Genomic DNA, 8679 nt, shown 5'->3' on the forward strand with positions numbered 1-8679 from the left:
TATATCTACTTTTGGGACTTGTGTGAAAATCTGATGATGTTTTAGGTCATATTTATGCAGAAATATAGAAAATTCTAAAGGGTTCACAAACTTTCAAGCACCACTGTGTGTTTCATTTGATTCCCTCTTCACTGTAGATTCAGACCCAACACACAGAGAGTCAGATTAAGGAGGAGTTTGAGAAGCTTCACCAGTTTCTACGAGATGAAGAGGCAGGCAGGATCACTGCACTGAGAGAGGAAGAGGAGCAGAAGAGTCAGATGATGAAGGAGAAGATTGAGAAGCTAAGCAAAGACATATCCTCTCTTTCAGACACCTGTCTGGTGATGTCCATGAGTTCAAGACTTCAGGCTGTCATTGCCAAGAAAGGGTTTTCAACCAAGTATTAGAAATGAACATTTTATTTACAATTATTTAATTTGTCCAATTACTTCTGAGCCCCTGAAATGAAGGGATTGTGTTTAAAAAATGCTTTAGTTCCTCACATTTTTATGCAATCATTTTGTTCAACCCACTGAATTAAAGCTGAAAGTCTGAACTTCAACTGCATCTGAATTGTTTTGTTCAAAATTCATTGTGGTAATGTACAGAACCAAAATTAGAAAAATGTTGCCTCTGTCCAAATATTTATGGACCTAACTGTAGCACAGAATGAACACTGTATTGTTAAGGAGCTGCTTTGAGTGCCATCTAGAGGTAGTTTACAGCTCAATAATAATTGAATGTAAAGGTAGAAAACGAGAGAATTTACAGATGACATCTCATCACTGTTTATAAAACAATCACAATAAATTCCACACTCACAAGGACAGATTTATTGATGTGTTCTGCTTATTAGTCTGTGTAAAGTTTCACAGTTTTACTGTAAAACATCATCCAGTGTTTCTGATCAACACCAGCAGCCACCATCCCCTTTCAGTTCTTTGAGCAGATTTATTTTATTTGGCTCATTTGTTTTTCTTTAAGAACTGAGGCATGTCAGTAAAGTTAAACCCCAAACAGGAGTGTATCTGTGAGGGGATTCTCTCACCTGCAGCTCCCGCTGCTCCTTCTTACTCTCCAGAGTCAGATTTTTCAGGATAAATTCAGTCAGAACTCTAAAATACACAACAGACTATTTACAATAATGAACACAGTGAGGTTGCAGACAAGATATCAATAACTGAACAACTATTACACCGGGCGGCACGGTGGTGTAGTGGTTAGCGCTGTCGCCTCACAGCAAGAAGGTCCGGGTTCGAGCCCCAGGGCCGGCGAGGGCCTTTCTGTGTGGAGTTTGCATGTTCTCCCCGTGTCCGCGTGGGTTTCCTCCGGGTGCTCCGGTTTCCCCCACAGTCCAAAGACATGCAGGTTAGGTTAACTGGTGACTCTAAATTGACCGTAGGTGTGAATGTGAGTGTGAATGGTTGTCTGTGCCTATGTGTCAGCCCTGTGATGACCTGGCGACTTGTCCAGGGTGTACCCCGCCTTTCGCCCGTAGTCAGCTGGGATAGGCTCCAGCTTGCCTGCGACCCTGTAGAACAGGATAAAGCGGCTAGAGATAATGAGATGAGATGAGACTATTACACCTGAAAACTGAGATTACACACTAGAATCCTGCAGAAAAACATTGACAATTAATCACTATGCTATTATTTTAAAGGCGTCATGCAGTGGCGATAAAAGTCGCATTATTCTGCACCAGAATGCTTTCGAGATTCAAAATAAATTGACCGTCGATTTTTCAAAAGCTTCCCGCGGTTGTAATCGGTCCTTATTTGATCATGCCCATCACTTGAAATTTTCCACGTTCGCAGCGCCCCCTCTCGGTCAATGGAACAGCTGCGTGACGTCATACCAGTAACCACTCGGTGCAGTTGCAATGACGGACACACCAGAAAATAGGAGCGATGCTGAGGAAATTAGCTTTGATTTTACCGATACAGAAGAAGAAAATGGCCCACAAGTAGAGATTTTGACAGCTGAATGTCCTGGTGGTATCCAGCCTTACAGACTTGAACCTGAGCGCTCATCTTCAGAAGAAAATGAGGACAGTTCTGACGACGACAGAAACGAAGACGAGAATGAAGACCGGCGACTTGAAGACTTGTTTTGGTTGGTTTCTCTGACTAAATCACTACTTGTGTGTATTTTTAAAGACCATTTTCACTTGAATTAGAATGCTGTGTGATTAATCTATGATTATGTGTAATACTGATAGCTGTAGGGGGTGAAAGTATAGCTAGAAAGATTGAATTCTAGCAACTTGACAGCTTGCGATCTCGTGAAATGCAGTGGGCCTTCTGATACAGTAGACCCCTTGATATTCCAGTTTTCATCATTTTCCTTTTATTGCGGTTGATTTTAACTTGATATTCAGTATGTTATAGGCTGGGAGTATTGAGCTTTGTATTGTATTGTTTAGTAAACGTACAATCGTCAGTAATAAGTGATAATTATTAGTTAAAGGCAGCTCTGTGGCATAAATCTTTCAATTAATCTTCTGTCATCCATTTGCTAAAGTTATGTGCCACATATGTTATCAAGACAACACTTCATGTGACAAAGAAAGATATGACAAATACATAAATGTATGAAAATAATTTTGTACAATTAATGATTGATACATAGAAACACTTAAAACGTGTGTGGCAGCGGGGGCGTGGTCAAGCGCCGGTCTGTGACAGGAGGGCGGAGCCAGGGAAGGTGAGTGGCAGAAATCACTACACCTGACGGTAATTAACCTGTGTTTTGTGTGTTTTCCCAGTAACCGCGCCCTATTTAAAGGAGGCAGAGCTCATCCCGGGACAAGAACACTGTGTGTTTCGCTGTCAGATTAAAACTGGCGGTTATACTGAAAAGTCTGGCAATAAAAAAGCCTATTTGCATCTGAAGCGTTGTCCTGCCGTCCTCCACCCACACTTCAGAGAGCTCTACAGTGGTGCCAAAACCTGGGACAAGGTGGAGCACCAACCTCGCAGCCCCATGGAATCCTCCCCGTTCGCGGACCTGGTCCACGCCCTCGCCACGGCTCAGCAAAGCCAGCACCAGGCGCTCGTCACGCTCCAAAAGGAGCAAGAGCGGCGCTTCGAAGCCCTGGTGCTGGCCCAGCAGGAAGATCGCGAGGCGCTCCGGCATCTCCTCGCGTCGGCGGGGCCCGTCTCCCCTCACCGTGACCAAGATGGGCCCGCAGGACGACCCCGAGGCATTTCTCACATTGTTCGAGCAGGTCGCCGAAGCTTCGGGGTGGCCGATGGAGCAGCGCGCGGCGCGCCTCCTCCCCGCGCGGCCAGCTGCGCCTCTCCCGTCAGGAGGGGGAGGAGGCGCGCCGCTCCATCGGCCACCCCGAGGCTTCGGCGACCTGCTCGAACAATGTGAGAAATGCCTCGGGGTCGTCCTGCGGGCCCATCTTGGTCACGGTGAGGGGAGACGGGCCCCGCCGACGCGAGGAGATGCCGGAACGCCTCGCGATCTTCCTGCTGGGCCAGCACCAGGGCTTCGAAGCGCCGCTCTTGCTCCTTTTGGAGCGTGACGAGCGCCTGGTGCTGGCTTTGCTGAGCCGTGGCGAGGGCGTGGACCAGGTCCGCGAACAGGGAGGATTCCATGGGGCTGCGAGGTTGGTGCTCCACCTTGTCCCGGGTTTTGGTACCACTGTAGAGCTCTCTGAAGTGTGGGTGGAGCACAGAGGACGGCAGGACAACGCTTCAGATGCAAATAGGCTTTTTTTATTGCCAGACTTTTCAGTATAACCGCCAGTTTTAATCTGATAGCGAAACACACACTGTTCTTGTCCCGGGATGAGCTCTGCCTCCTTAAATAGGGCGCGGTTACTGGGAAAACACACACAAAACACAGGTTAATTACCGTCAGGTGTAGTGATTTCTGCCACTCACCTTCCCTGGCTCCGCCCTCCTGTCACAGACCGGCGCTTGACCACGCCCCCACTGCCACAATGTGTTTTTAAAAAAAATTTTTTTTCTATCAATACCTAGCCATGACCTTGAAATCAGATCCATTGATAACAGTCACAAATAGTGTTCAGTGTTCGTTGTTACAGCCAAACACAATACACTGATTAGGCATTTTGTATCACAGAATATTAATACATCATTTCATAGTGTTTTGAGTGTTCAAAACTATCCACAAACTGAATAAATCCACAAAATCCGCAATGTAAACAACTCTGGTAAACGCACGCTATAGAGAAAACATGGGGACAGGCCAGCATCACCCAAGGGAGGTTACTGGTATGACGTCACACACAAGTTGACCTAGTTAACGGCTGGCTGCCTAAATTTGGCTGTGCGCGTCAACTTTAAATGCTTGTAGCGGGCGCATCGTGACACTGAGATCGCGGGAAACCGAGGGGCTTGAATAACCCACCAAACCCGATATTTTGACACATGATATAGCCTGATTGCTGAAATTACCGCACGACGCCTTTAAAGGTTCTGACTGCAAAGTCATCTGAAATTTTCAAAAAAAAAAAGTACTGTGTCTGGCATTTTTCTCCGTCTCATAAGAACAGTATCATCTGGATGAGATGTGATCATTTTGATGTGCTGAAGGTCACTTTTCTCCATTTTGGGACCATTTTCCTACCTCTTGAGGTAAACAGTATGGCCCCACGGAAACAGCTGAATGAAAGGAGTTTTAACTAATTAGCACATCTATGGAACTGTGTCACAGCAAGATGGCGATACATGGAAAACATTGTGACTCTGCATCAACCTCGGAGACTTTTGAGTGATAGGTATGTAACTTGTCTCTCCGGCGGATCACCACCTTGTCATAGTTGGAGAGCTTGTGTGCCTCTATGACTCCTAAGTCTATGCTGGCTGGAATGTAGTCTCCTGGTAGACTCAGGTAAGCCAGACAGGTCAAAGGGTAGAGGTTGGACAAAGAGGGATTCACTGGTCTTACAGGTTAGGGGGTTGGGCACAGGGCTGACAACCCTGTCTCGAAAAAAAAAATATATATATATATATATATATATATATATATATATATATGCACACACACTACCGTTCAAAAGTTTGGGGTCACCCAGACAATTTTGTGTTTTCCATGAAAAGTCACACTTTTATTTACCACCATAAGTTGTAAAATGAGGGCGGCACGGTGGTGTAGTGGTTAGCGCTGTCGCCTCACAGCAAGAAGGTCCTGGGTTCGAGCCCCGGGGCCGGCGAGGGCCTTTCTGTGTGGAGTTTGCATGTTCTCCCCGTGTCCGCGTGGGTTTCCTCCGGGTGCTCCGGTTTCCCCCACAGTCCAAAGACATGCAGGTTAGGTTAACTGGTGACTCTAAATTGACCGTAGGTGTGAATGTGAGTGTGAATGGTTGTCTGTGTCTATGTGTCAGCCCTGTGATGACCTGGCGACTTGTCCAGGGTGTACCCCGCCTTTCGCCCGTAGTCAGCTGGGATAGGCTCCAGCTTGCCTGCGACCCTGTAGAAGGATAAAGCGGCTAGAGATAATGAGATGAGATGAAGTTGTAAAATGAATAGAAAATATAGTCAAGACATTTTTCTGACCATTTTGAGCATTTAATCGACCCCACAAATGTGATGCTCCAGAAACTCAATCTGCTCAAAGGAAGGTCAGTTTTATAGCTTCTCTAAAGAGCTAAACTGTTTTCAGCTGTGCTAACATTATTGTACGAGGCTTTTCTAATCATCCATTAGCCTTCTGAGGCAATGAGCAAACACATTGTACCATTAGAACACTGGAGTGAGAGTTGCTGGAAATGGGCCTCTATACACCTATGGAGATATTGCACCAAAAACCAGACATTTGCAGCTAGAATAGTCATTTACCACATTATAGAGTGGATTTCTGATTAGTTTAAAGTGATCTTCATTGAAAAGAACAGTGCTTTTCTTTCAAAAATAAGGAAATTTCAAAGTGACCCCAAACTTTTGAATGGTAGTGTGTATATATATATATATATATATATATATATATATATATATATATATACACAAACAGTGTCTTGCAAAAGTATTCATTTCATCCCCCTTGGTGTTTGTCCTGTTTTGTCACATTACAAGCTGGAATTAAAATGGATTTTTGGGGGTTAGCACCATTTGATTTATACAACATGTCTATCACTTTAAAGGTGCACATTGTTTTTTTTTTTTTTATTGTGACCCAAACAATAATTAAGATGAAAAAACAGAAATCTGGAGTGTGCATGTGCACAAGTATTATATGGGTTGTTTTACAATCAGGGTACAAAGTTTGTGTCACAGGGGTCCAAAATTCAAATTGATTCAAACTGGTTCTTGTACCAGTTTTTAAGTGAAGGACAAGTTAAAGAACAGATTTCAGGTAATTTTTTGACACATGTGTATGGTAGTTTTGTGTAATCTGCTATAAGATAAAGAAGATTAAGTGTAGCTTTAAGCAGGGCTGGGAGAAACAAATGAAGTGATTCTCGGAGAGGACATTTTTTTGACAATTCAGAATCCACTCCTTCCATAGTGCTTTTAAATATAAGGCTGTAAGCTTTGTGTTAGTTGTCTCTATGTCCCAATATCTTGACCGCATTTTAGGATGAAAATAATCATTTTAGATATGTTATTTTACATTGAAAAGTTAGCTGTCTCGGAGAGGACATTTTTTTGACACAATTACATACTAATTTGATCAAAATAGTCTGAAAACTTACTGGCATTCAACATTAAAACTTAACTATGTTTCCAATGATATGGAACCAAATATTTGTTTTATGGTATAAAGAATGATTTAAGTGCATCCCTTTTGGAGCTACCTGTGGTCAAAAAAGCACTTTTTCTAAATGACATGAGTAATTTTGCTAAATATGACATATATTGCCATACATTCACCAAAAAAAATGTTATCACCAAATTTTTTTTTTGCATGGTAAATAGAGCTATCACAGGGCTACAATAAACAACCGAGTTTATTTAGTCAAGCCTTTTGATATTGAAGATAATACGTGTTAAATGTGATTTTTAGCTTGCGTACCCTGATTGTAAAACAACCCTTTATATATACACACTGTATGGAAACAGCAACAAAGGAAAAGACTACAGCTGTGTGTGCCGGGCTCCCACAAACATCGCAAGATACTCGGATGAATGGCAGTAGTGAAAGCCGAAAGGGTATGGAATCAATTTTGTGCCAACATGTTCATACAATACTTTTGAAATATCAAACAAAAATGATGAATCAAAATTCAAATAAAAAATGTTTTTAAAGTCAATTTTTTTAGACTGGCAAACAAATTATTCGTGTAATCGTGCAAAATATCAGTCTATTACTCTTCAGAAACCTTTTATTTTTGTTCCGCGTCTTTCTCAGTTTTGTTTGGCGTAATTTATTTTGGTTGCGATTCCAGCTTTCTCGTTTGCGCTCCCTGACTTTTTGCTTGCAGTTTTGGCACAAACTTCACGTGTGGGTGGGCTGTCCAGGAATGCATTCCCATTGGCTAACTTGTGTTTGACTGACAGCTACGCTCAGCGATTCCCCCGGAGGCTGTTGCGGCCATTTCCTACTCGGATTCTGGCGGACTGTTTGACGAGTGACCGATCCATTGACGGTAAACAAGGATGGAGTGGACTTCAGTGGCGACTATGATATTGAATTAATTCAACAAAGTGCAAGTGTGGGACAAATGTGTTGTATGTGTTGCAGTAGTACACATTATGCAGGCGTGTTTAACGTTAGCAAGACAGCTATTATATTGGGTAGTGGAGCTAAGGCTAACATTTGACTTGCCATGAAACACCTGCATAATGTATAACTCTGCATAACTCTGCTTAATTGACAATGACATAACGAAGGAATTGCCCACACCTGCCCATTAAATAGCCTTCGAGTCAATTGTCCAATTACTTTTGGTCCCTTTAAAAACAGGGTGGCACATGTTAAGGAGCTGAAACTCCTAAACCCTTCATCCAGTTTTAATGTGGATCCCCTCAAATGAAAGCTGAAAGTCTGGACTTTATGTCCATGTCCATTATATAACTATAACTTGAATATGTTTCAGTAAACAGGTAAAAAAAAAAAAAATTGTGTCAGTCTCCAAATATATATGGACCTAACTGTATCTACATACATACAGTATACCAATATACATCCCTATATACACACACCTCCCCATACATACATACATACATATACCCATGTAAAATATATCTATTATAAGCATGCACCTTCACATACAGTACGCACGCACAACCCACGCACACAGACACAAAAAGTAACAGAAAAGTGTTCTCATAACACTTAGTGCTACCCATCACCTCCCTCATCTCTGTACCTCTTGAAAATAGTATCTTTGAACCTCATTTTAAACTTAGAGCCACCAATTAGCCTAACCTACATGTCTTTGGACTGTGGGGGAAACCGGAGCACTGAGAGGAAACCCACACAGACACAGGAAGAACATGCAAATTCCACACAGAAAGGCCCCCGTCAGCCACTGGGCTCGAACCCAGAACCTTCTTTCTGTGAGGTGACAGTGCTAACACCACCGTGCCACCCTAAGATTCACGTAAAGAAACCATATCATTCTTTCCATAATGTTTTACAATTACTATGACAAATATTTTTTTAGTCTCCAAGATATCTTTAGTAAGTAAATACAATTTATTATCTTCTTCTCATATGTTCCTGCATTATGCAAACTTTAACTGGGCAGTACGGATAAAATGTTTAGCATAATACAGTGCAACT

The sequence above is a fragment of the Neoarius graeffei genome, chromosome 9, assembly GCF_027579695.1.
Source record: "Neoarius graeffei isolate fNeoGra1 chromosome 9, fNeoGra1.pri, whole genome shotgun sequence".
NCBI classification, from domain to species: Eukaryota; Metazoa; Chordata; class Actinopteri; order Siluriformes; family Ariidae; genus Neoarius; species Neoarius graeffei.